Genomic DNA, 24,901 nt, shown 5'->3' on the forward strand with positions numbered 1-24,901 from the left:
CTTCCAGAGAGTAGTGATGTTGGAAGTTTTTTTCATATCGTATCTTAGTTCATTTTCGGGGTAGCCCAATTAGGCTTTGATCCTCTGTATAAACACAAACAGACCCTATGCCTACACTTTTATATGCCCTTTATACTCTTGTGTAGAACTAATTGGAGTTTACCACACAGGAACTGCCCTTTTTTTTTTTTTGGTATCACTAATCTACACTTACATGACGAATATTATGTTTACTAGGCTCTCCCCTATACCAGGTCCCCCTATAAACCCCTTTACAGTCACTGTCCATCATGATAGCAAAATGTTGTAGAATCACTACTTGACTTCTCTGTGTTGTACAGCCCTCCCTTTTCTCCTACGCCCCCATGCATGCTAATCTTAATACCCCCCTAATTCTCCCCCACCCTTATCCCTCTCTACCCACCTGTCCTCCCCAGTCCCTTTCCATTTGGTACCTGTTAGTCCATTCTTGAGTTCTGTGATTCTGCCGCTGTATTGTTCCTTCAGTTTTTCCTTTGTTCTTATATTCCACAGATAAATGAAATCATTTGGTATTTCTCTTTCTCCTCTTGGCTTGCTTCACTGAGTATAATACCCTCCACCTCCATCAATGTTGCTGCAAATGGTTGGATTTGCCCTTTTCTTATGGCTGAGTAGTATTCCATTGTGTATATGTACCACTTCTTCTTTATCCGTTCATCGATCGATGGACATTTAGGTTGCTTCCAATTCTTGGCTATTGTAAATAGTGCTGCGATAAACATAGGGGTGCACTGATCTTTCTCATACTTGATTGCTGCATTCTTAGGGTAAATTCCTAGGAGTGCAGTTCCTGAGTCAAATGGTAGGTCTGCTTTGAGCATTTTGATGTACCTCCATACTGCTTTCCACAATGGTTGAACTAACTTACATTCCCACCAGCAGTGTAGGACGGTTCCCCTTTCTCCACAGCCTCGCCAACATTTGTTGTTGTTTGTCTTTTGGATGGAAGCCATCCTTAGTGGTGTGAGGTGATACCTCATTGTAGTTTTAATTTGCATTTCTCTGATATTTAGCGATGTGGAGCATCTTTTCATGTGTCTGTTGGCCATCTGTATTTCTTTTTTGGAGAACTGTCTGTTCAGTTCCTCTGCCCATTTTTTAATTGGGTTATTTGTTTTTTGTTTGTTGAGGCGTGTGAGCTCTTTATATATTCTGCACGTCAAGCCTTTATCGGATGTGTCATTTTCAAATATATTCTCCCATATTGCAGGGTTCCTTTATGTTCTATTGATGGTGAATTTTGCTGTACAGAAGTTTTCAGCTTAACATAGTCCCACTTATTCATTTTTGCTGTTGTTTTCCTTGCCCGGGGAGATATGTTCAAGAAGAGGTCACTCATGTTTATGTCTAAGAGGTTTTTGCCTATGTTTTCTTCCAAGAGTTGAATGGTTTCATGACTTACATTCAGGTCTTTGATCCATTTTGAGTTTAGTTTTGTATATTGGGTTAGACAATGGTCCAGTTTCATTCTCCTACATGTAGGTGTCCAGTTTTGCCAGCACCATCTGTTGAAGAGACTGTCATTTCGCCATTGTATGTGCATGGCTCCTTTATCAAATATTAATTGACCATCTATGTCTGGGTTAATGTCTGGATTGTCTAGTCTGTTCCATTGGTCTGTGGCTCTGCTCTTGTGCCAGTACCAAATTGTCTTGATTACTATGGCTTTATAGTAGAGCTTGAAGTTGGGGAGAGAGGTCCACCCTTCTTTATTCTTCTTTCTCAGGATTGCTTTGGCTATTCGGGGTCTTTGGTGTTTCCATATGAATTTTTGAATTATTTGTTCCTGTTCATTGAAGAATGTTGCTTGTAGTTTCATAGGGATTGCATCAAATCTGTATATTGCTTTGGGCAGGATGGCCATTTTGACGGTATTAATTCTTCGTAGCCACGAGCATGGGATGAGTTTCTATCTGTTAGTGTCCCCTTTAATTTCTCTTAAGAGTGACTTGTAGTTTTCAGAGTATAAGTCTTTCACTTCCTTGGTTAGGTTTATTCCTACGTATTTTATTTTTTTTATGCTATTGTGAATGGAGTTGTTTTCCTGATTTCTCTTTCTATTGGTTCATTTTTAGTGTTTAGGAAAGCCACAGATTTCTGTGTGTTGATTTTGTATCCTGCAACTTTGCTGTATTCCGATATCAGTTCTAGTAGTTTTGGGGTGGAGTCTTTAGGGTTTTTTATGTACAGTATCATGTCATCTGCAAATAGTGACAGTTTAACTTCTTCTTTTCCAATCTGGATTCCGTGTATTTCTTTGTTTTGTCTGAGTGCCGTGGCTAGGACATCCAGTACTATTTTAAATAACAGTGGAGAGAGTGGGCATCCCTGTCTAGTTCCCGATCTCAGAGGAAATGCTTTCAGCTTCTCGCTGTTCAATATAATGTTGGCTGTGGGTTTATCATAGATGACCTTTATTATGTTGAGGTTCTTGCCCTCTATTCCCATTTTGCTGAGAGTTTTTATCATGAATGGATGTTGAACTTTCTCAAATGCTTTTTCAGCATCTATGGAGATAATCATGTGGTTTCTGTCTTTCTTTTTGTTGATGTGGTGGATGATGTTGATGGACTTTCGAATGTTCTACCATCCTTGCATCCCTGGGATGAATCCCACTTGGTCATGGTGTATGATCATTTTGATGTATTTTTGAATTCGGTTTGGTAATATTTTGTTGAGTGTTTTTGCATCTACGTTCATCAGGGATATTGGTCAGTAGTTTTCTTTTTTGGTGTGGTCTTTGCCTGGTTTTGGTATTAGGGTGATGTTAGCTTCATAGAATGAGTTTTGGAGTATCCCCTGCTCCTCTATTTTTTGGAAAACTCTAAGGAGAATGGGTATTATGTCTTCTCTGTATGTCTGATAAAATTCCGAGGTAAATCCATCTGGCCCGGGGGTTTTGTTCTTTGGTAGTTTTTTGATTACCGCTTTAATTTCGTTGCTGGTAATTGGTCTGTTTAGATTTTCTGTTTCTTTCTGGGTCAATCTTGGAAGGTTGTATTTTTCTAGGAAGTTGTCCATTTCTCCTAGGTTTCCCAGCTTGTTAGCATATAGGTTTTCATAGTATTCTCTAATAAATCTTTGTATTTCTGTGGGGTCCGTCGTGATTTTTCATTTCTCGTTTCTGATACTGTTGATTTGTGTTGACTCTGTTTTCTTCTTAATAAGTCTGGCTAGAGGCTTATCTATTTTGTTTATTTTCTCGAAGAACCAGCTATTGGTTTCATTGATTTTTGCTATTGTTTTATTCTTCACAATTTTATTTATTTCTTCTCTGATCTTTATTATGTCCCTCCTTCTGCTGAATTTAGGCCTCATTTGTTCTTCTCTTTCCAATATCGATAATTGGGACATTAGACCATTCATTTGGGATTGTTCTTCCTTTTTTAAATATGTTTGGATTGCTGTATTCTTTCCTCTTAAGACTGCTTTTGCTGCGTCCCACAGAAGTTGGGGATTAGTGTTGTTGTTGTCATTTGTTTCCATGTATTACTGGATCTCCATTTTTATTTGGTCATTTATTCATTGATTATTTAGGAGCGTGTTGTTAAGCCTCCATGTGTTTGTGAGCCTTTTTGATTTCTTTGTACAGTTTATATCTAGTTTTATGCCTTTGTGATCTGAAAATTTGGTTGTAGGTTTTCAGTCTTTTGGAATTTTCTGAGGCTCTTTTTGTGGCCTAGTATGTGGTCTATTCTGGAGAATGTTCCATGTGCACTTGAGAAGAATGTGTATCCTGTTGCTTTTGGATGTAGAGTTCTATAGATGTCTATTACGTCCATCTGCTCTACTGTGTTGTTCAGTGCTTCCGTGTCCTTACTTATTTTCTGCCCAGTGGATCTATCCTTTGGGGTGAGTGGTGTGTTGAAGTCTCCTAGAATGAATGCATTGCAGTCTGTTTCCCCCTTTAGTTCTGTTAGTATTTGTTTCACATATGCTGGTGCTCCTGTGTTGGGTGCATATATATTTAGAATGGTTATATCCTCTTATTTGACTGAGCCCTTTATCATTATGTAGTGTCCTTCTTTATCTCTTGTTACTTTCTTTGTTTTGAAGTCTATTTTGTCTGATATTAGTACTGCAACCCCTCCTTTCTTCTCGCGTTTGTTTGCTTGAAATATGTTTTTCCATCCCTTGACCTTTAGTCTGTACATGTCTTTGGGTTTAAAGTGAATTTCTTGTAAGCAGCATATAGATGGATCTTGCTTTTTTATCCATTCTATTACTCTATGTCTTTTGATTGGTGCATTCAGCCCATTAACATTTAGGGTGACTATTGAAAGATATGTACTTATTGCCATTGCAGACTTTAAATTTGTGGTTACCAAAGGTTCAAGGTTAGCCTCTTTAGTATCTTACTGCCTAACTTAGCTCTCTTATTGAGCTGTTATATACACTGTCTGGAGATCCTTTTCTTCTCTCCCTTCTTATTCCTCCTTCTCGATTCTTCATATGTTGGGTGTTTTGTGCTGTGCTCTTTCTAGGAGTGCTCCCATCTAGAGCAGTCCCTGTAAGATGTTCTGTAGAGGTGGTTTGTGGGAAGCAAATTCCCTCAGCTTTTGTTTGTCTGGGAATTGTTTAATCCCACCATCATATTTGAATGCTAGTCGTGCTGGATACAGTATCCTTGGTTCAAGGCCCTTCTGTTTCATTGTATTAAATATATCATGCCATTCTCTTCTATCCTGTAGGGTCTCTGTTCAGAAATCTGACGTTAGCCTGATGGGTTTCCCTTTATTGGTGACCTTTTTCTCTCTAGCTGCCTTTAACACTCTTTCCTTGTCCTTGATCTTTGCCATTTTAATTATTATGTGTCTTGGAGTTGCCCTTCTTGGATCCTTTCTGTTGGGGGTTCTGTGTATTTCCGTGGTCTGTTCGATTATTTCCTCCCCCAGTTTGGGGAAGTTTTCAGCAATTATTTCTTCTAAGATACTTTCCATCTCTTTTCCTCTCTCTTCTTCTTCTGGGACCCCTATAATACGGATATTGTTCCTTTTGGATTGGTCACACAGTTCTCTTAATATTGTTTCATTCCTGGAGATCCTTTTGTCTCTCTCTATGTCAGCTTCTATGCGTTCCTGTTCTCTGATTTCAATTCCATCAATGGCCTCTTGCATTCTATCCATTCTGCTTATAAACCCTTCCAGAGTTTGTTTCATTTCTGCGATCTCCTTTCTGGCATCTGTGATCTCTTTCCGGACTTCATCCCATTTTTCTTGCGTATTTCTCTGCATCTCTGTCAGCATGTTTATGATTCTTATTTTGAATTCTTTGTCAGGAAGACTGGTTAGGTCTGTCTCCTTCTCTGGTGTTGTCTCTGTGATCTTTGTCTGCCTGTAGCTTTGCCTTTTCATGGTGATAGGAATAGTCTGAAGAACTGGGACGAGTGGCGGCTGGAAGTACTTCCCTTCTTGTTGGTTTGTGGCCCTCCTCTCCTGGGAGAACAGCGGCCTCTAGTGGCTTGTGCTGCGCAGCTGCCTGCAGTCTGTGTTTCTGCTTCCTGCCCGGCTGCTATGGAGTTAATCTCCGCTATTGCTGTGGGCGTGGCCTGGCTCGGGCAGCTACTCCAAAATGGTGGAGTCGCGTTGGAGCAGGAGCTGCTGGGAGGCTATTTATCTCCGTAAGGGGTCTCCCTGCTCCCTGCATCCCAGGGGTTAGGGTGCCCAGAGATCCCGGAATCCCTACCTCTGGATTAAGTGACCCGCCCTGCCCCTTTAAGACTTCCAGAAAGCACCCGCCAAAACAAAGCAATGACCACCAAAAAAAAAAAAAAAAAAAAAGAAAAAAAAATTTTTAAATTAAAAAAAAAAAAATTTTTCTTTAAAAAAAAAAAAAAGGTGGTTGTTCGTTTTTCTTTATTCTCCGGTGCCAGCCTCAGGCCTCTGCTCACCGGTCTTTCTGCCCTGTTTCCCTAGTATTGGGGTCCCTATCCCTTTAAGACTTCCAAAAAGCGCTCGCCAAAACAAAACAGCAAAAAAGCAAAAAAAAAAATGGTCGCGCGCTTTTCTTATGTCCTCTGTCTCCCAGCCTCCAGTGCCTGCTCACTGTTCTTGCTGCCCTGTTTTCCTAGTATCGAGCGCCCTGCACTCTGGCCCGGATGGCTGGGGCTGGGTGTTCGGCAGTCCTGGGCTCCGTCTCCCTCCCGCTCTGCCTGCTCTTCTCCCGCCGGGAGTTGGGGGGAGGGGCGCTCGGCTCCCGCGGGGCCGGGGCTTGTATCTTACCCCTTCGCGAGGTGCTGGGTTCTCTTAGGTGCGGATGTGGTCTGGATATTGTCCTGTGTCCTCTGGTCTTTATTCTAGGAAGGGTTGTCTTTGTTATATTTTCATAGATATATGTTGTTTTGGGATTAGATTTCCGCTGCTCTACTCACGCCGCCATCTTCCGCCCCCTCCCCCAAAGTACCTATTCTTAAAGGAATAAAAGAAACTAAATCATGCACATGCTATGAAATTTAAAAGGAATTTCAATGAAGGGATATATAGTGAAAAATAAGTTTCCCTTCTACCCATGCTCCTCAGATACCAGTTTAGTGGGATATCCATTACCAATTTCTTGTGTATCTCTTATGTATATATGTGCATATATATACACAGGTATCCCTAAATATCCTGAAAACACAAAAAGATAGTGTCATAACATGATTTTTTGCCTTTTTTACCCATCTACCTCTCTTGGCAACCATTACATATCAGTACATGTTGAGTGGCATTCTTGGTTTGCTAATATCTGCAGTGTTTATTGTCTATAGAGAGCTCTGTGTGACTAGCCTTACTTATATATCCTTAAGTTCTTTCCAATCTCCTGTAATTAAAAAACTTGCTGAAATGAATGTTCTTGTATATGGAGCTTTTAGCTCCTACTGGAGTATACATGCAGGGTATATTCCTAGAAACAGAATTTTTCAATAAAAGGGTATGCGTGCTTTGATTTGTGAGGCACTGCTAAATTGCCCTACAGAAGGCTTGTTTCAGTTTGCACTCCCATCAGTAATATTTTCCTGTATCCTCCTGAGCTCAGGGTGTTGTCAGACATTTTCATCTTTATCAACCTAACAAATGGAAAAGGTTCGTTTTTATAGTTTTAATTTTCATTTATTTTATTATGGGTGATTTTGAGAATTATAAATATAAAAGTAATTTGTATTTCTAGTCCTGTTAAGTGTTCAAATGGTTTGCCTCCTAGATTGTTAGTCCTTTCAATTTGATTTATGGCAGTTGACTGTAGATGAGTGGAATAAGCTCTTATTTTCCTGTGTGCCACAAATATTATTCTGATTTGTTTACCACACTGTTATTCTACACAGAATTTTATTTTCAGTTCCTTTATGGCTCCTGTTGCTGTATTTTAAATTTTTTTTTTTTTTTTGGTGCAAAAAATAGGATTGGATCCCATTTTATTTTCCCTTCCAGATGACAGAGCTTTCCATTTCAACAACTATGCAATGTTACCTTCTTAAGAAGATTCTCAAAGATAACATCTTAACAATTCTATCTTCCATGAGTCCCTCAGGGCCCAGTAATATATTAGTGCCTTTCAAGCTGCATCTTCCAAGTTGGGTTTTGGTTGTTCTATTTTTTTTTTTTAATTGAAGGGTAGTTGACACACGGTATTACATTACATTAGTTTCAGGTGTACAACATAATGATTCAACATTTATATACATGACAATTCTAGGTACCAGCTATCACCATACCAAGCTGTTTCAATATCTTGACTATATTCATTATATCCCAGTTACTTATTATTTTACCATTGGAAGTGTGTACTTTTTTTGTGTGTGTGTGAGGGCATCTCTCATATTTATTGATCAAATGGTTGTTAAAAACAATAAAATTCTGTATAGGGGAGTCAATGCTCAATGCATAATCATTACTCCACCCCAAGCCTAATTTTCATCAGTCCCCAATCTTCTGAGGCATAACAAACAAGTTCTTGCATGGAGAACAATTTCTTATATAGTGAATAAGTTCTTACATGGTGAACAGTACAAAGGCAGTCATCACAGAAACCTTTGGTTTTGCTCATGCATTATGAACTATAAACAGTTCAAATATGAATACTCATTTGATTTTTATACTTGATTTATATGAGGACACCACATTTCTCTCTTTATTATTATTATTTTTAATAAAATGCTGAAGTGGTAGGTAGATACAAGATAAAGGTAGAAAAAATAGTTTAGTGTTGAAAGAGAGCAAATGTAGAAGATCAGGTGTGTGTATGTAGACTATGTATTAATCCAAGCTAGACAAGGGCAATAAAACATCCACGTATGCAGAAGATTTCTCTCAGAACAGGGAGGGTGAGGTTCTAAGCCTCACCTCTGTTGATCCCCAATTTCTCACCTGATGACCCCCTTGCAATTGTGCCTGTCTTAGGTTATTCCTCCCTTGAGGACTCTTACCCATCTCTGGCTAACCAGTCATCTTCCGGGGCCATACAGGGAAATGTAAAGTTGGTAAGTGAGAGAGAAGCCCTATTCTTTGAAATGGTTAGCTTTTTATTTCTTCGCATATTTCTATGTCCAGCATTTGTCTTGAGGTATCTTTACCACTTGAAAGAATTATGATACTCGGTAAATTCGATATGAGGCACGAATTCTATTTAAGGGTTGTAATTAGGAAGGAAGAAGAAAAGCTATAGAAGTACCAGGCGGCAGAAAACATGGGAAGATTGATTATTTCTTTGACATATTTTCTTGCAGAGTGACTTCAGCATGTATAGGTTTTAAGCTACTACTTAAATTGCGCACACACATTAACATAATAGGAGTATAGTTACATAACCAAAGCATACCTGTAATTACCAGCCATCTCCAGTGAAACCAAGAAAACCAGTTAGGCACCTTAGGCATTTGTGAAAACTTATCTATGATATGGTGGACATTGTCCAACTGAACTTGAACAGTATGAGAGAATTCAGACAAATTAAAACAACCTATTCCTGGGGAATGTTCACATCCCTTATATTCTTTTAATAGTAAATAGTCTGTAGTTGTAAGATTTTGGAGCGCTACAATTTGCACTTCTCCAAATTCTTGATTGAGTTCCAACAATATAGATCCAGTCAAATTTGTTGTTTTACTGTATGCACAGGCCAGCTTTGATATCTCCTTCTTCATTCCCATGGATGAGTGCATCTACAGCTGTAGCACTGCGTGGATCTTTGTTGGGGCTTTTTGATGATCATCTTCTGGCATGAGTCTTCCAGAGAGTAGTGATGTTGGAAGTTTTTTTCATATCGTATCTTAGTTCATTTTCGGGGTAGCCCAATTAGGCTTTGATCCTCTGTATAAACACAAACAGACCCTATGCCTACACTTTTATATGCCCTTTATACTCTTGTGTAGAACTAATTGGAGTTTACCACACAGGAACTGCCCTTTTTTTTTTTTTGGTATCACTAATCTACACTTACATGACGAATATTATGTTTACTAGGCTCTCCCCTATACCAGGTCCCCCTATAAACCCCTTTACAGTCACTGTCCATCATGATAGCAAAATGTTGTAGAATCACTACTTGACTTCTCTGTGTTGTACAGCCCTCCCTTTTCTCCTACGCCCCCATGCATGCTAATCTTAATACCCCCCTAATTCTCCCCCACCCTTATCCCTCTCTACCCACCTGTCCTCCCCAGTCCCTTTCCATTTGGTACCTGTTAGTCCATTCTTGAGTTCTGTGATTCTGCCGCTGTATTGTTCCTTCAGTTTTTCCTTTGTTCTTATATTCCACAGATAAATGAAATCATTTGGTATTTCTCTTTCTCCTCTTGGCTTGCTTCACTGAGTATAATACCCTCCACCTCCATCAATGTTGCTGCAAATGGTTGGATTTGCCCTTTTCTTATGGCTGAGTAGTATTCCATTGTGTATATGTACCACTTCTTCTTTATCCATTCATCGATCGATGGACATTTAGGTTGCTTCCAATTCTTGGCTATTGTAAATAGTGCTGCGATAAACATAGGGGTGCACTGATCTTTCTCATACTTGATTGCTGCATTCTTAGGGTAAATTCCTAGGAGTGCAGTTCCTGAGTCAAATGGTAGGTCTGCTTTGAGCATTTTGATGTACCTCCATACTGCTTTCCACAATGGTTGAACTAACTTACATTCCCACCAGCAGTGTAGGACGGTTCCCCTTTCTCCACAGCCTCGCCAACATTTGTTGTTGTTTGTCTTTTGGATGGAAGCCATCCTTAGTGGTGTGAGGTGATACCTCATTGTAGTTTTAATTTGCATTTCTCTGATATTTAGCGATGTGGAGCATCTTTTCATGTGTCTGTTGGCCATCTGTATTTCTTTTTTGGAGAACTGTCTGTTCAGTTCCTCTGCCCATTTTTTAATTGGGTTATTTGTTTTTTGTTTGTTGAGGCGTGTGAGCTCTTTATATATTCTGCACGTCAAGCCTTTATCGGATGTGTCATTTTCAAATATATTCTCCCATATTGCAGGGTTCCTTTATGTTCTATTGATGGTGAATTTTGCTGTACAGAAGTTTTCAGCTTAACATAGTCCCACTTATTCATTTTTGCTGTTGTTTTCCTTGCCTGGGGAGATATGTTCAAGAAGAGGTCACTCATGTTTATGTCTAAGAGGTTTTTGCCTATGTTTTCTTCCAAGAGTTGAATGGTTTCATGACTTACATTCAGGTCTTTGATCCATTTTGAGTTTAGTTTTGTATATTGGGTTAGACAATGGTCCAGTTTCATTCTCCTACATGTAGGTGTCCAGTTTTGCCAGCACCATCTGTTGAAGAGACTGTCATTTCGCCATTGTATGTGCATGGCTCCTTTATCAAATATTAATTGACCATCTATGTCTGGGTTAATGTCTGGATTGTCTAGTCTGTTCCATTGGTCTGTGGCTCTGCTCTTGTGCCAGTACCAAATTGTCTTGATTACTATGGCTTTATAGTAGAGCTTGAAGTTGGGGAGAGAGGTCCACCCTTCTTTATTCTTCTTTCTCAGGATTGCTTTGGCTATTCGGGGTCTTTGGTGTTTCCATATGAATTTTTGAATTATTTGTTCCTGTTCATTGAAGAATGTTGCTTGTAGTTTCATAGGGATTGCATCAAATCTGTATATTGCTTTGGGCAGGATGGCCATTTTGACGGTATTAATTCTTCGTAGCCACGAGCATGGGATGAGTTTCTATCTGTTAGTGTCCCCTTTAATTTCTCTTAAGAGTGACTTGTAGTTTTCAGAGTATAAGTCTTTCACTTCCTTGGTTAGGTTTATTCCTACGTATTTTATTTTTTTTATGCTATTGTGAATGGAGTTGTTTTCCTGATTTCTCTTTCTATTGGTTCATTTTTAGTGTTTAGGAAAGCCACAGATTTCTGTGTGTTGATTTTGTATCCTGCAACTTTGCTGTATTCCGATATCAGTTCTAGTAGTTTTGGGGTGGAGTCTTTAGGGTTTTTTATGTACAGTATCATGTCATCTGCAAATAGTGACAGTTTAACTTCTTCTTTTCCAATCTGGATTCCGTGTATTTCTTTGTTTTGTCTGAGTGCCGTGGCTAGGACATCCAGTACTATTTTAAATAACAGTGGAGAGAGTGGGCATCCCTGTCTAGTTCCCGATCTCAGAGGAAATGCTTTCAGCTTCTCGCTGTTCAATATAATGTTGGCTGTGGGTTTATCATAGATGACCTTTATTATGTTGAGGTTCTTGCCCTCTATTCCCATTTTGCTGAGAGTTTTTATCATGAATGGATGTTGAACTTTCTCAAATGCTTTTTCAGCATCTATGGAGATAATCATGTGGTTTCTGTCTTTCTTTTTGTTGATGTGGTGGATGATGTTGATGGACTTTCGAATGTTCTACCATCCTTGCATCCCTGGGATGAATCCCACTTGGTCATGGTGTATGATCATTTTGATGTATTTTTGAATTCGGTTTGGTAATATTTTGTTGAGTGTTTTTGCATCTACGTTCATCAGGGATATTGGTCAGTAGTTTTCTTTTTTGGTGTGGTCTTTGCCTGGTTTTGGTATTAGGGTGATGTTAGCTTCATAGAATGAGTTTTGGAGTATCCCCTGCTCCTCTATTTTTTGGAAAACTCTAAGGAGAATGGGTATTATGTCTTCTCTGTATGTCTGATAAAATTCCGAGGTAAATCCATCTGGCCCGGGGGTTTTGTTCTTTGGTAGTTTTTTGATTACCGCTTTAATTTCGTTGCTGGTAATTGGTCTGTTTAGATTTTCTGTTTCTTTCTGGGTCAATCTTGGAAGGTTGTATTTTTCTAGGAAGTTGTCCATTTCTCCTAGGTTTCCCAGCTTGTTAGCATATAGGTTTTCATAGTATTCTCTAATAAATCTTTGTATTTCTGTGGGGTCCGTCGTGATTTTTCATTTCTCGTTTCTGATACTGTTGATTTGTGTTGACTCTGTTTTCTTCTTAATAAGTCTGGCTAGAGGCTTATCTATTTTGTTTATTTTCTCGAAGAACCAGCTATTGGTTTCATTGATTTTTGCTATTGTTTTATTCTTCACAATTTTATTTATTTCTTCTCTGATCTTTATTATGTCCCTCCTTCTGCTGAATTTAGGCCTCATTTGTTCTTCTCTTTCCAATATCGATAATTGGGACATTAGACCATTCATTTGGGATTGTTCTTCCTTTTTTAATATGTTTGGATTGCTGTATTCTTTCCTCTTAAGACTGCTTTTGCTGCGTCCCACAGAAGTTGGGGATTAGTGTTGTTGTTGTCATTTGTTTCCATGTATTACTGGATCTCCATTTTTATTTGGTCATTTATTCATTGATTATTTAGGAGCGTGTTGTTAAGCCTCCATGTGTTTGTGAGCCTTTTTGATTTCTTTGTACAGTTTATATCTAGTTTTATGCCTTTGTGATCTGAAAATTTAGTTGTAGGTTTTCAGTCTTTTGGAATTTTCTGAGGCTCTTTTTGTGGCCTAGTATGTGGTCTATTCTGGAGAATGTTCCATGTGCACTTGAGAAGAATGTGTATCCTGTTGCTTTTGGATGTAGAGTTCTATAGATGTCTATTACGTCCATCTGCTCTACTGTGTTGTTCAGTGCTTCCGTGTCCTTACTTATTTTCTGCCCAGTGGATCTATCCTTTGGGGTGAGTGGTGTGTTGAAGTCTCCTAGAATGAATGCATTGCAGTCTGTTTCCCCCTTTAGTTCTGTTAGTATTTGTTTCACATATGCTGGTGCTCCTGTGTTGGGTGCATATATATTTAGAATGGTTATATCCTCTTATTTGACTGAGCCCTTTATCATTATGTAGTGTCCTTCTTTATCTCTTGTTACTTTCTTTGTTTTGAAGTCTATTTTGTCTGATATTAGTACTGCAACCCCTCCTTTCTTCTCGCGTTTGTTTGCTTGAAATATGTTTTTCCATCCCTTGACCTTTAGTCTGTACATGTCTTTGGGTTTAAAGTGAATTTCTTGTAAGCAGCATATAGATGGATCTTGCTTTTTTATCCATTCTATTACTCTATGTCTTTTGATTGGTGCATTCAGCCCATTAACATTTAGGGTGACTATTGAAAGATATGTACTTATTGCCATTGCAGACTTTAAATTTGTGGTTACCAAAGGTTCAAGGTTAGCCTCTTTAGTATCTTACTGCCTAACTTAGCTCTCTTATTGAGCTGTTATATACACTGTCTGGAGATCCTTTTCTTCTCTCCCTTCTTATTCCTCCTTCTCGATTCTTCATATGTTGGGTGTTTTGTGCTGTGCTCTTTCTAGGAGTGCTCCCATCTAGAGCAGTCCCTGTAAGATGTTCTGTAGAGGTGGTTTGTGGGAAGCAAATTCCCTCAGCTTTTGTTTGTCTGGGAATTGTTTAATCCCACCATCATATTTGAATGCTAGTCGTGCTGGATACAGTATCCTTGGTTCAAGGCCCTTCTGTTTCATTGTATTAAATATATCATGCCATTCTCTTCTGGCCTGTAGGGTTTCTGCCGAGAAGTCTGATGTTAGCCTGATGGGTTTTCTTTTATAGGTGACCTTCTTCACTCTAGCTGCCTTTAACACTCTTTCTTTGTCCTTGATCTTTGCCATTTTAATTATTATGTGTCTTGGTGTTGTACTCCTTGGATCCTTTCTGTTGGGGGTTCTGTGTATTTCCGTGGTCTGTTTGATTATTTCCTCCCCCAGTTTGGGGAAGTTTTCAGCAATTATTTCTTCTAAGATACTTTCCATCTCTTTTCCTCTCTCTTCTATTTCTGGAATCCCTATAATAAGTATATTGTTCCTTTTGGATTGGTCACACAGTTCTCTTAACATTGTTTCATTCCTGGAGATCCTTTTATCTCTCTCTATGTCAGCTTCTATGCGTTCCTGTTCTCTGGTTTCAATTCCATCAATGGCCTCTTGCATCCTATCCATTCTGCTTATAAACCTTCCAGAGTTTGTTTCATTTCTGCAATCTCCTTTCTGGCATCTTTGATCTCCCTCCAGACTTCATCCCATTTCTCTTGTGTATTTCTCTGCATCACTGTCAGCATGTTTATGATTCTTATTTTGAATTCTTTGTCAGGAAGACTGGTTAGGTCTGTCTCCTTCTCTGGTGTTTTCTCTGTGATCTTTGTCTGCCTGTAGCTTTGCCTTTTCATGTTGATAGGAATAGTTTGCAGAGCTGGGACGAGTGACTGCTGGAAGAACTTCCCTTCTTGTTGGTTTGTGGCCCTCCTCTCCTGGGAGAACAGCGACCTCTAGTGGCTTGTGCTGCACAGCTGCGCACAGACAGGGTTTCTGCTTCCTGCCCGGCTGCTATGGAGTTTATCTCCGCTGTTGCTTTGGGCGTGGCCTGGTTCAGGCCTCTGCTCCAAAGTGGTGAAGTTGCGTTGGAGGGGGAGCGGCCTGGAGGCTATTTATCTCTGTAAGGGGCCTCCCTGCTCTCTGCAGCCCATGGGTTAGGGTGCCCAGAGATCCCCGGATTCCCTACCTCTGGATTAAGTGTCCTGCCCTGCCCCTTTAGGACTTCCAAAAATCACCCGCCAAAACAAAACAACGACCACAAAAAAAAAAAAAAAATTTAAATTAAAAAAAAAAAAAATTTGGCCTCTCGTTTTTCTTTATTTTCCAGTGCCAGTCTCAGGCATCTGCTCACCGTTCTTGCTGTCCTGTTTCCCTAGTATTGTTGGCCCTATCCATTTAAGACTTCCAAAAAGCACTCGGCAAAACAAAACAGCAAAAAAAAAAAAAAAAAAATTTGTCGCTCGCTTTTCTGGTGTCCTCCGGCGCCAGGCCACAGGTGCCCGCTCGCTGTTCTTGCTGCCCTGTTTTCCTAGTATCCAGGGCCCTGCACTCTGACCCGGATGGCTGGGGTTGGGTGTTAGGCAGTCCTGTGCTCCGTCTCCCTCCCGCTCTGCCTATTTTTCTCCCGCCGGGAGTTGGGTGGATGGGCGCTCGGCTCCCGCCAGGCCGTTGCTTGTATCTATTCCCCTTCGCGAGGCGCTGGGTTCTCTCAGGTGCGGATGTGGTCTGGATATTGTCCTGTGTCCTCTGGTCTTTATTCGAGGAAGGGTTGTCTTTGTTATATTTTCATAGATATATGTGGTTTTGGGATTAGATTTCCGCTGCTCTACTCACGCCGCCATCTTCCACCCCTCTCTGGTTGTTCTCTTTTAATAAGTTAAGTGATTTATTTTTATTGAGATGTAACTAACATGTAACACTGTGTAAGTTTAAGGTGAGCAATATGTTGATTTGATATATGTACTACACCTTAAACTCACACAATTTCACATGTCATTTCTATATTTCACAAAGTGGGAAACAGCCTCAGAGTGGTGCAGTGATTTCCAATGTCACACAGGCAGTAGGTGAGGAAGCAGGGGCTGGAACAACTCTACCATGCTGTCTGACAGTAAGGCTAATGGCTGGAGGCAGTGCTCGTGTCTTCAGAGGTCAGAACTTCAGTGACGAGCAGGCTGGGATGGAAGGAGGGTGAGTTGGAGCCTGGGCTGGGTCCTCCCAGGGTGCCTCCCCACCCAGACATCTCTCTCTCTTGATCCCATCTCAGAGGCCACCATGGGGTAGAGGACAGAGCTGGGATGGGTACAGATAGAACGTGGGGATTCCTTTTCTTGAAGACACTGGGGTGCTCATTGGAAGAGAACAAGCTAAGAAACTGTTAAGAGGGAATGCAAGAACCACCGTGCCCACCAGCTAAGCAACCCCGGGGCCAGCTCCTGGCTGGAAGACCAGGACTTCATGCACGTCCAAAGGGGGTGGGGAGACACATCACAAAGGAAAGCCTGTGCCCTGCACCTGTGGGACATACTAGCCCTCTGACACACACTGCAGCTCCCTAAATGGTCTCCTTCAGACACATGGGCCAGGCTGGGGGCTTAAAGGAGCCACTATGGCAGGGAGACAGCCAGAGGTAGGGGCCCATCTGAGATGGCTTGGAGCCCCCAGAATTCTATCTTCTGTCTGTTCATCTGGGTATTTTCCCCAAGGCTCATCTTGTCTTGAGCACTCCTGCCAAGAAATAGCCAGGCAGCCAGTGACCACATGGTGAACCTTGCCTGTTGTTTTGACACTGTTGGCTTGCACGAAGATGGCAACTGTTCAAAAGAATTGCATGCACTTCTGAGATTTTATGTGGCCAATCTTTCAAAAATAAGCCCTAGATTTTCTGAAGCATTTAATATCACCTGGTTTGAACTTGATAAAGTGCATGAAAGCCATTTTAAAATTTTTATAAGTATAAGCACATGGGCAGATTTTTGAGAGAATTCTAAAAGTTGTCTTCTATTACATTTAGCTGCATATTGTTGTTTCAAGAACTTGATTAAGGTCACTGTCTTGCCTGAGGGTTTCAGCCCTGAGCAAGTTCATTATGGATTCAGAGAGACAGAGGAATGACAATGGAACACTCTTGAGGTAAAAGTATTTATACCCAGCTTTATTCTCCCAGCAATAGGTCAAGTATTAGAATCATGTCTGCATCCAGCTGTCTGCAGGTTTGTAATCCAACTAGTATCTGCCTCTGGGCAGAGCTCTTTATATAGTGACTGAGTCAATAATAGCTTATTGCCTAGGGTGTAGAAACATAACCCTAGAAGTAGGCCAATTATATCATTAAGTAATTTATGGTCAGGTGAGGATCCTGGCCATAGGTATGTTTTATTTTCCCCATAATCATTAAATGTTATATCTAAAAACAAGGTTTTTACCTGGATTTAAAATGAAATAAACAAAATGCCTTAGTAGTGGTTAACAACAAGATCTCTTAGAAAATGTATGCATTATTATGTACTCAGGCTAATAACCTAAATGTACTTTTTATAATAAGAATCCGTATTTTCTGGATTCTTATCTGTTGCATTAAAAAGTTAATGTGCTTTGCAACCCCTTCTGCACCAAATTGCAAAATTGACAATTAGGAAAGTAGTTACTATTGCTATTAAAAGAAAATGACAATTGTTTCAGTTTGGTAAAATAATAATTCATGTACTTAAGGAGAAGTGAGGCATAGTGGAGACAGCAAGTGGTGGGAGTCAGACACAGCTGGTGCCAGTCCTACTTTTGTCACTAATTTCTCTGTCCTTAGGGATAGATACTTAACATCCAAGACCCTCAGTCTTTTCTTCTCTAGAATGGGGATAACAGAAGTTATCTTGGAAGATAGTTGAGAAGGGAATGGTACATAGCAGTCACTAAATAATGCTATTATTATTATTATTAATGACATGGAAGTGAATTAGCAGTCAAGAGCAAAAATGTACTGCCTTTGAATGGGAAATAATTAAATTCTTGATCTAAACCTGGTTACAGTTACTATAATGTAAATTAAACCATAATGTCTTTGGCTTATAGAGATTTCTTTAAGTCTAATAGGACAGAAACAGTTTGGAATTTGTAGGTGACTTTATAGTATAAAACCAGTGCCTGGTGGGTGGAAATATTACCCCCAAAGTTGGAAATATTGTGTGTTCCCATGCAGCTGAGACACACTCTGCCACAGTGTTATTATTTCTAAAATATTGGAGATGGGGAGCCACTTTCTGGCTAAAATTAAAAGACATAATGGTTTTGTTTTGGAAAAATGGATTCATCAATATGTTTTTTTTTCATGTCTATAAAAAGTATTTGAAAATGAAAAAAATAAAGTAATAAAATATCTTGGAATGTATTTTTCCCTTGGATAAGATGGTATGTCTTCAAATCCTCTTGGAAAAGATTATTTTGTGCTCTGGTCAAGGTGGCCTACTTTCTTTTTGTGTTGAAGGGCTTACCAATTAGGAGTTTTTTGTATTTTCTCAGGGAGTGTTCACTTTGGGAAGAAAGAAAATTATATGCCTCAAGAATATGGCTGGCCAATTTAATGTTGTTTATGTCTGTGCTAGGCCTGAAAGGAAATACACAGAATTCAACTTCATTTCTTTTCTGGGATATATAGTGTCCCATTTCCTATTATTATACAATAATATTCTTTCCGTTGTTTTAGTGTGGTCAGAGGTGAATTCTTTAAGCACGGATTCTTTTACACTGAATTCTGTGAGCTCGCAATCTTAGCCAAACCACATGTATGTTTAAGAAACGGAGGAAAGAGGATGAATCAGAAGTCTTTCCTTACAAGAGGCTTTCAATACATATGTGAGTTTTCCCTCTTCTGAAAGATTGTTAAACATTTTAATTCCTGTAAAGTGTTTATTCTAGGAAATTGTCTACAGAAATAAATTCTTCCTTCTGGAATTATTTCATATACTTGTAGACTTGTTCCTGAGTCCTAAAATCAGTATCTCAGCCTCCTGGGATATTATAAGTATGGGACTGTCATCAGAAAGAATGTGTAACTGAAATTATCCTTAGACCAAAAGGAGTTTGCAATGGACATAATAAAATACATTTTTAAAGCACTGATAGTCAAGAGGAATCTAAAACGTGGTGTTGGCCGTATTTCTTTCATTCATTTGTGCCAGGCGCCCTCTCCTGGTCACTGTCAGTAATGTTCTGGAGCGTGTTCTTTTTAGGTTCTGCTTTGCTATGAACCTAAATCTGCTTTTGCTATGTATGTAATTGCACATGTGCTCCATGCTAGGCTTTCTATATGAAAAAAGAAATCTGAAGATCAGTGACTTTTAACTTTACAAGATTTGGAGTCTTATTTTTTCTCCCTCACCCGTGACACTTATGATCACAGGGCAAGGCTTGATTAGCCTTGTAGGGTAGGCTGACACTGTGTTGTGCTCTTCTCTTTTTCTTATGACTGTACCATCAATTCAAGAAGATCCTGCTTGTGTCTTGTTTGTACAAGACAGGAGTAACACTTGGAACAGGAAGCCAGTCTGGGACCTTTGCAGACCAGGGAGTGAACATCTTCCTCTCCCCGTGCTCACTCACTCCATGGCAGCAGGTGGGTAAGCCCCAGGAGCATCAGACCCCAAGGGTAAGGGGGGAACCCCCTGTGTTTCAGTGTTAAACTTAAATATCTTTGAAATCACTGACTTTTACTCATTTTACTTAATTTTTTGGTATCAGGTAGAATGGGGGTCTCAGAACCAAAAATGTGAAATTTATTACTGAGAAATTGTATCTTCATACACCAGTTTAAAAATTGTGGTTGAACTCAGAACTCTCATGCCTCATGACTTCAACAGGAAAACACAATCTTTGATCACAGAGCTTAGCATATTAGAGTTGGAAGTGACTGTTGCTGTCCCCTAGTTTAGTTTAGAGTCTAGGATATACTTGAACTTTCCTTCTTTTCTGAGAGGATAAGGTAAGGGCATTCCCCAGACAAAGCACAGGCTTGCATACTATTTGATTTTTAAAAAGCAGTGGGTTCCCCACAATCAGTGCCCTGTAGCTGTGATGCAAACCGCTGTATGCACTGAGTCCATCTGAGCATATTGCCCCATGCGTGCGGGACTCGAGGACAGGGGAGCCAGTGAGAGGGTGCTGACGCCAGGCAGCGTGCTGTGCCATGAGTGACTGAGGGCTGTGTTTCTGATTCAGGAGTCTCATGTCTTCAGCCAGCACCCGTGGAAACAACCACAGTAACTTACTAGTTTGTAGGTGGAGTAAAATCAAATCCCAAACCTGACAATAGCCTCCTCCTCACCAAGTTGTAAATATTTTTTCACTGTACCATTTTACAATTGATATTTTTACTTTCTTTATATGTTAGATACTAGGCCAATTTCAAAGCTAATTATCTTATTGCTCTATTTCACTTTGATGATAAGCTATTCACAGAAATCAATTTTAAAATGTGAAAATACATTAATCTTATAAGTAGCATATTTCCTGTCATAAAGAATAATTTTAGCATAATTTAATAAGCATGTATATACCTTGTTCTTCCAAATAAGAAAATAGGTAAAATCCAGCACAGATTTGATAATTGTCTGTTTCCTGCACCAAGATTTGGATTATCTATTCATTTACTACTGTTCCTGATACATGAAAAGTGCTCAACTAATATTTGTTAAATGAGTTAATGAACAGAAATGCTCTAAATTTTGTTAACTCCATGATGATTTCTCCAAGATAATTTCCCCATTATGATAAAAATGACTACCATGAGTAAATTTCAAATAATGACTAGAATGGTTGTGGGAAAGGGCTCATTATTTTAAGGTTGGTTTTATTTTAATTGGCTACATACAGTCCCAATAATTTTTTGCCATTATAAAAATTAGAAACATAGTATAATTATGCCTAAAGTAAAGAACAGAAAGCAGAAGTGAAAAAAGCTTTCTACTATGGAAATTTTCAAACATGAATAGAAGTAGAGAGATTAATATAATGAGTTCCCAGGTAACCCCCACGCTGGTTCAGCCATTGTTCGTCAAACACAGCCAGCCAATCTCACATCACCCATGGTCCCTCCAGCTACACTCCTCCACTGGATTCTTTTGAAACAAATACATGAGAGCATGTCAATTTATCTACAAATACTTGAGAACAAACACATTTTTAATGAAAAAAATTAAAATTTCCAGAAAGGGTAGTTGATTGTCATGAACTTAGTATTTCTATTCAGAGTGAAATGAGCAGACGTAGTATTACACACTAAAAAGTACTTTTATATCTTTGATGTGTCAGCTCTAACCTCTGCTCCAGCAGGAAGGTATTTTAAGCTCTCTTTGCTTTTGATTTGTATCACTGAATTTAGGAGATAGTGATGTTTTTTTTTTTTTTTTGGCTTTCAACAACAGAAATTTGTTCTCTCAGTTCTAGGTACTAGAATTCTTTTTTTTTTGTATCATTAATCTACAATTACATGAGGAACATTATGTTTACTAGACTCCCCCCTTCACCAAGTCCCCCCCACATACCCCATTAGTCACTGTCCATCAGCGTAGTGAGATGCTGTAAAATCACTACTTGTCTTCTCTGTGTTGCACAGCTTTCCCCATGCCCCCCCACATTATACATGCTAATCTTAAGGCCCCCTTTCTTCTTCCCCCCACTTCTCCCTCCCCTCTCACCCATCCTCCCTAGTTCCTTTCCCTTTGGTAACTGTTAGTCCTTTCTTGGGTTCTGTGATTCTGCTGTTGTTTGGTTCCTTCAGTTTTTCCTTTGTTTTTATACTCCACAGATGAGTGAAATCATTTGGTACTTGTCTTTCTCCACCTGGCTTATTTCACTGAGCATAATACTCTCTAGCTCCATCCATGTTGTTGCAAATGGTAGGATTTGTTTTCTTCTTATGGCTGAATAATATTCCATTGTGTATATGTACCACATCTTCTTTATCCATTCATCTACTGATGGACACTTAGGTTGCTTCCATTTCTTGGCTATTGTAAATAGTGCTGTGATAAATATAGGGGTGCATCTGTTTTTTTTCAAATTGGGCTCCTGCATTCTTAGGGTAAATTCCTAGAAGTGGAATTCCTGGGTCAAATGGTATTTCTATTTTCAGCTTTTTGAGGAACCTCCATACTGCTTTCCACAATGGCTGAACTAATTTATATTCCCACCAGCAGTGTAATAGGGTTCCCCTTTCTCCACAACCTCACCAACATTTGTTGTTGTTTGTCTTTTGGATGGTGCCAATCCTTACTGGTGTGAGGTGATATCTCATTGTGGTTTTAATTTGCATTTTTCTGATGACTAGCAATGTGGAGCATCTTTTCATGTGTCTGTTGGCCATCTGAATTTCTTCTTTGGAGAACTGTCTGTTCAGCTCCTCTGCCCATTTTTTAATTGGATTGTTCGCTTTTTGATTGTTGAAGTGCGTGAGCTCTTTATATATTTTGGATGTCAACCCTTTATCAGATCTGTCATTTATGAATATATTCTCCCATACTGTAGGATGCCCTTTTGTTCTATTGGTGGTGTGCTTTGCTGTACAGAAGCTTTTCAGCTTGATATAGTCCCACCTGTTCATTTTTGCTTTTGTTTCCCTTGCCCGGGGAGATATGTTCATGAAGAAGTCACTCATGTTTAGTCCAAGAGATTTTTGCCTATGTTTTTTTCTAAGAGTTTCATGGTTTCACGGCTTACATTCAGGTCTTTGATCCATTTCGAATTTACTTTTGTGTATGGGGTTATACAATGATCCAGTTTCATTCTCTTACATGTAGCTGTCCAGTTTTGCCAACACCAGCTGTTGTAGAGGCTGTCATTTCCCATTGTATGTCCATGGCTCCTTTATCGTATATTAATTGACCATATATGTTTGGGTTAATGTTTGGAGACTCTATTCTGTTCCACTGGTCTGTGGCTCTGTTCTTGTGCCAGTACCAAATTGTCTTGATTACTGTAGCTTTGTAGTAGAGCTTGAAGTGGGGAGCGAGATACCCCCTACTTTTTTCTTCCTTCTCAGGATTGCTTTGGCTACTCTGGGTCTTTGGTGGTTCCATATGAATTTTTTAACTATTTATTCCAGTTTGTTGAAGAATGCTGTTGGTAATTTGATAGGGATTGCATTAAATTTATAGATTGCTTTGGGCAGGATGGCCATTCCGACAATATTAATTCTTCCTAGCCAAGAGCATGGGATGAGTTTCCATTTGTTAGTGTCAGCAGGACCTTAGGCCCTTGAAGATTCTAGGGGGGAAATCCTTCCTTGCCTTTTCCAGGAGGTATGAATGATTTAACTAGATCCAGGCTACTATTAGAAACATAAATAAAATTATTTTATCTTTAGATAAAGTTTTCCTTGGTAAGTAAGAATATTTTCTAATTATCACCACTTTCAGGGGTGGAATTTTTAATACTTTTATAATAGGAAGTCTGAAAAAATTATTTTTCTTTATTAAAATGACAATATTGACTTTTTGTAACTCCTGATGGTATAATATGACAGTGGATATTTTTGAGTTACTGTGTGTATATGTTTACATGTTTATACACACAGTGAAAATGCCTTAGAATTATGAGAAAATTCTAATTTGTTGGCTTATACATAGTCAGCACACACATGTTTAGCTGTATTTGCTAAAATATTAAGATGTTTGTAGATAAACAGCTGCTATTCTGAGCCTCCTGACTGTGTTCCTGCAGCATAGACCACGTGGGTCACCCTATGACACAGCAACCAGGTTAATGTAGCTCCACAGATAGCCTGGGTGACCCAGTTCTAGTGTTAGGCAACCCCATATGCTGACAGGTGCCCCTGCCTTACTGACTGTTAAGCATTTTGAAAAACTACCCAAGTTGAGAAGATGGTATAGAACTGATCCAGGGAGTAGAGAAAAGGTGGGACAAACAGTGGCAGGAAAGTAAGGAATAATTCCAGAAAAACATGATGGAGATAACTAGATAGTCTAGCTTGGAGCTCTGTTCTGTGCATAAAAGAAATAGAACTTACTCATTATCTCAAATCAGGAAGATCAGATGGGAAATGGATTATAAAGACAATAATTTAAAAACTCACAACAGGATTGTATAAAGAGTGCCTGTACTGAATACTCCAAAGCAAGTGTACTTGAAAACTCAGGTGACTTTGTGGATAAAGGATGCTACTGGTGGGCTTGTGTAATGCAATCTAAGTCTGCTGGGAATGATTTTGTAAGAAGGTCTGTTGACTTACGACTCCTTTGCACTTGCCATCCTGACCGCTGTGTCCCACTCCTCTCCGTGAAGCGCACCAAGGGGTGCCCACAGCGTGCCGAGTGCTCATGGTCATCGGGCTCTTCTGCCGCCTGCCAAGCTCCTGCCAGCTGAGGTACATGTTTGCCTGTCTGATGGTGGTATTTGTTCCCAAGCCTGTTTATGCCAGTTGTCCTTATAACTTTAAGTGTATAAATTGTTACATAAATTAAGGAAATATTGACTAAAAAGAGGGAAAATTGTTGGGTCTATGAAAGTTAAGTTGAAAACTTTTGAAAGACTTGATAAAAATGAATCACCAAAAATTGCCGTTGGAATACATTTGGATAATTAGTGTAAAAAATTGGGAGAGGGGAGAGTCATTTTATTCTACAAGCATTTTACATTCATAATATTTTACAAGTATCTTTAAAATCTCAGTCGACCTTAAAGAAATAAAAGTTAGCAATTACAGATAATGTGCAGTGAAGTGGTTTCATACTTTTAAAAAACCAGCATATATTCAATAATTTGACATATTGACTATACCTTAAAAGATTGTGAATTAATGTGCACTCATTTGCACAGTGGTGAATAACTGTATTCTTAAGTTGAAATCAAAAGTTAAAGGTAAGTGCATTTTTTTATGAATAAGTACTTTAATTGATTTTTTTATTAATAACCATCAATCCAGACTACATCAGGATTTCTATGGTATATGACAATTAGAACCAACTAGAAATTAAAGGTTAAGTATGAATTCTGTTATTTTCATAAATAGCTGTACATAGAACTGTATATAAGACTAACAGAATGGAATAGAAAGTATAAAGTTTTTTTCTGTCTCTGTCATGTACCCTGTGTTTGAAGAGAAGTC

The 24,901-nt window shown here is 39.2% G+C and overlaps 1 long non-coding RNA gene across 1 annotated transcript in view; it reads left to right on the plus strand.

Annotated features, from left to right (window-relative positions):
- LOC130680311 (uncharacterized) overlaps nucleotides 1–24,274 on the plus strand; it is a 111,884-nt gene extending 87,610 nt beyond the window's left edge. The window contains exons 5-6 of the long non-coding RNA XR_008993265.1: nucleotides 19,265–19,393; nucleotides 24,079–24,274. This is a non-coding gene — a long non-coding RNA (uncharacterized LOC130680311). The remainder of the gene's footprint in view (nucleotides 1–19,264; nucleotides 19,394–24,078) is intronic.
- Nucleotides 24,275–24,901: the final 627 nt, after the last annotated feature.

This window comes from Manis pentadactyla, chromosome 13 (assembly GCF_030020395.1).
Source record: "Manis pentadactyla isolate mManPen7 chromosome 13, mManPen7.hap1, whole genome shotgun sequence".
Lineage (NCBI taxonomy): Eukaryota > Metazoa > Chordata > Mammalia > Pholidota > Manidae > Manis > Manis pentadactyla.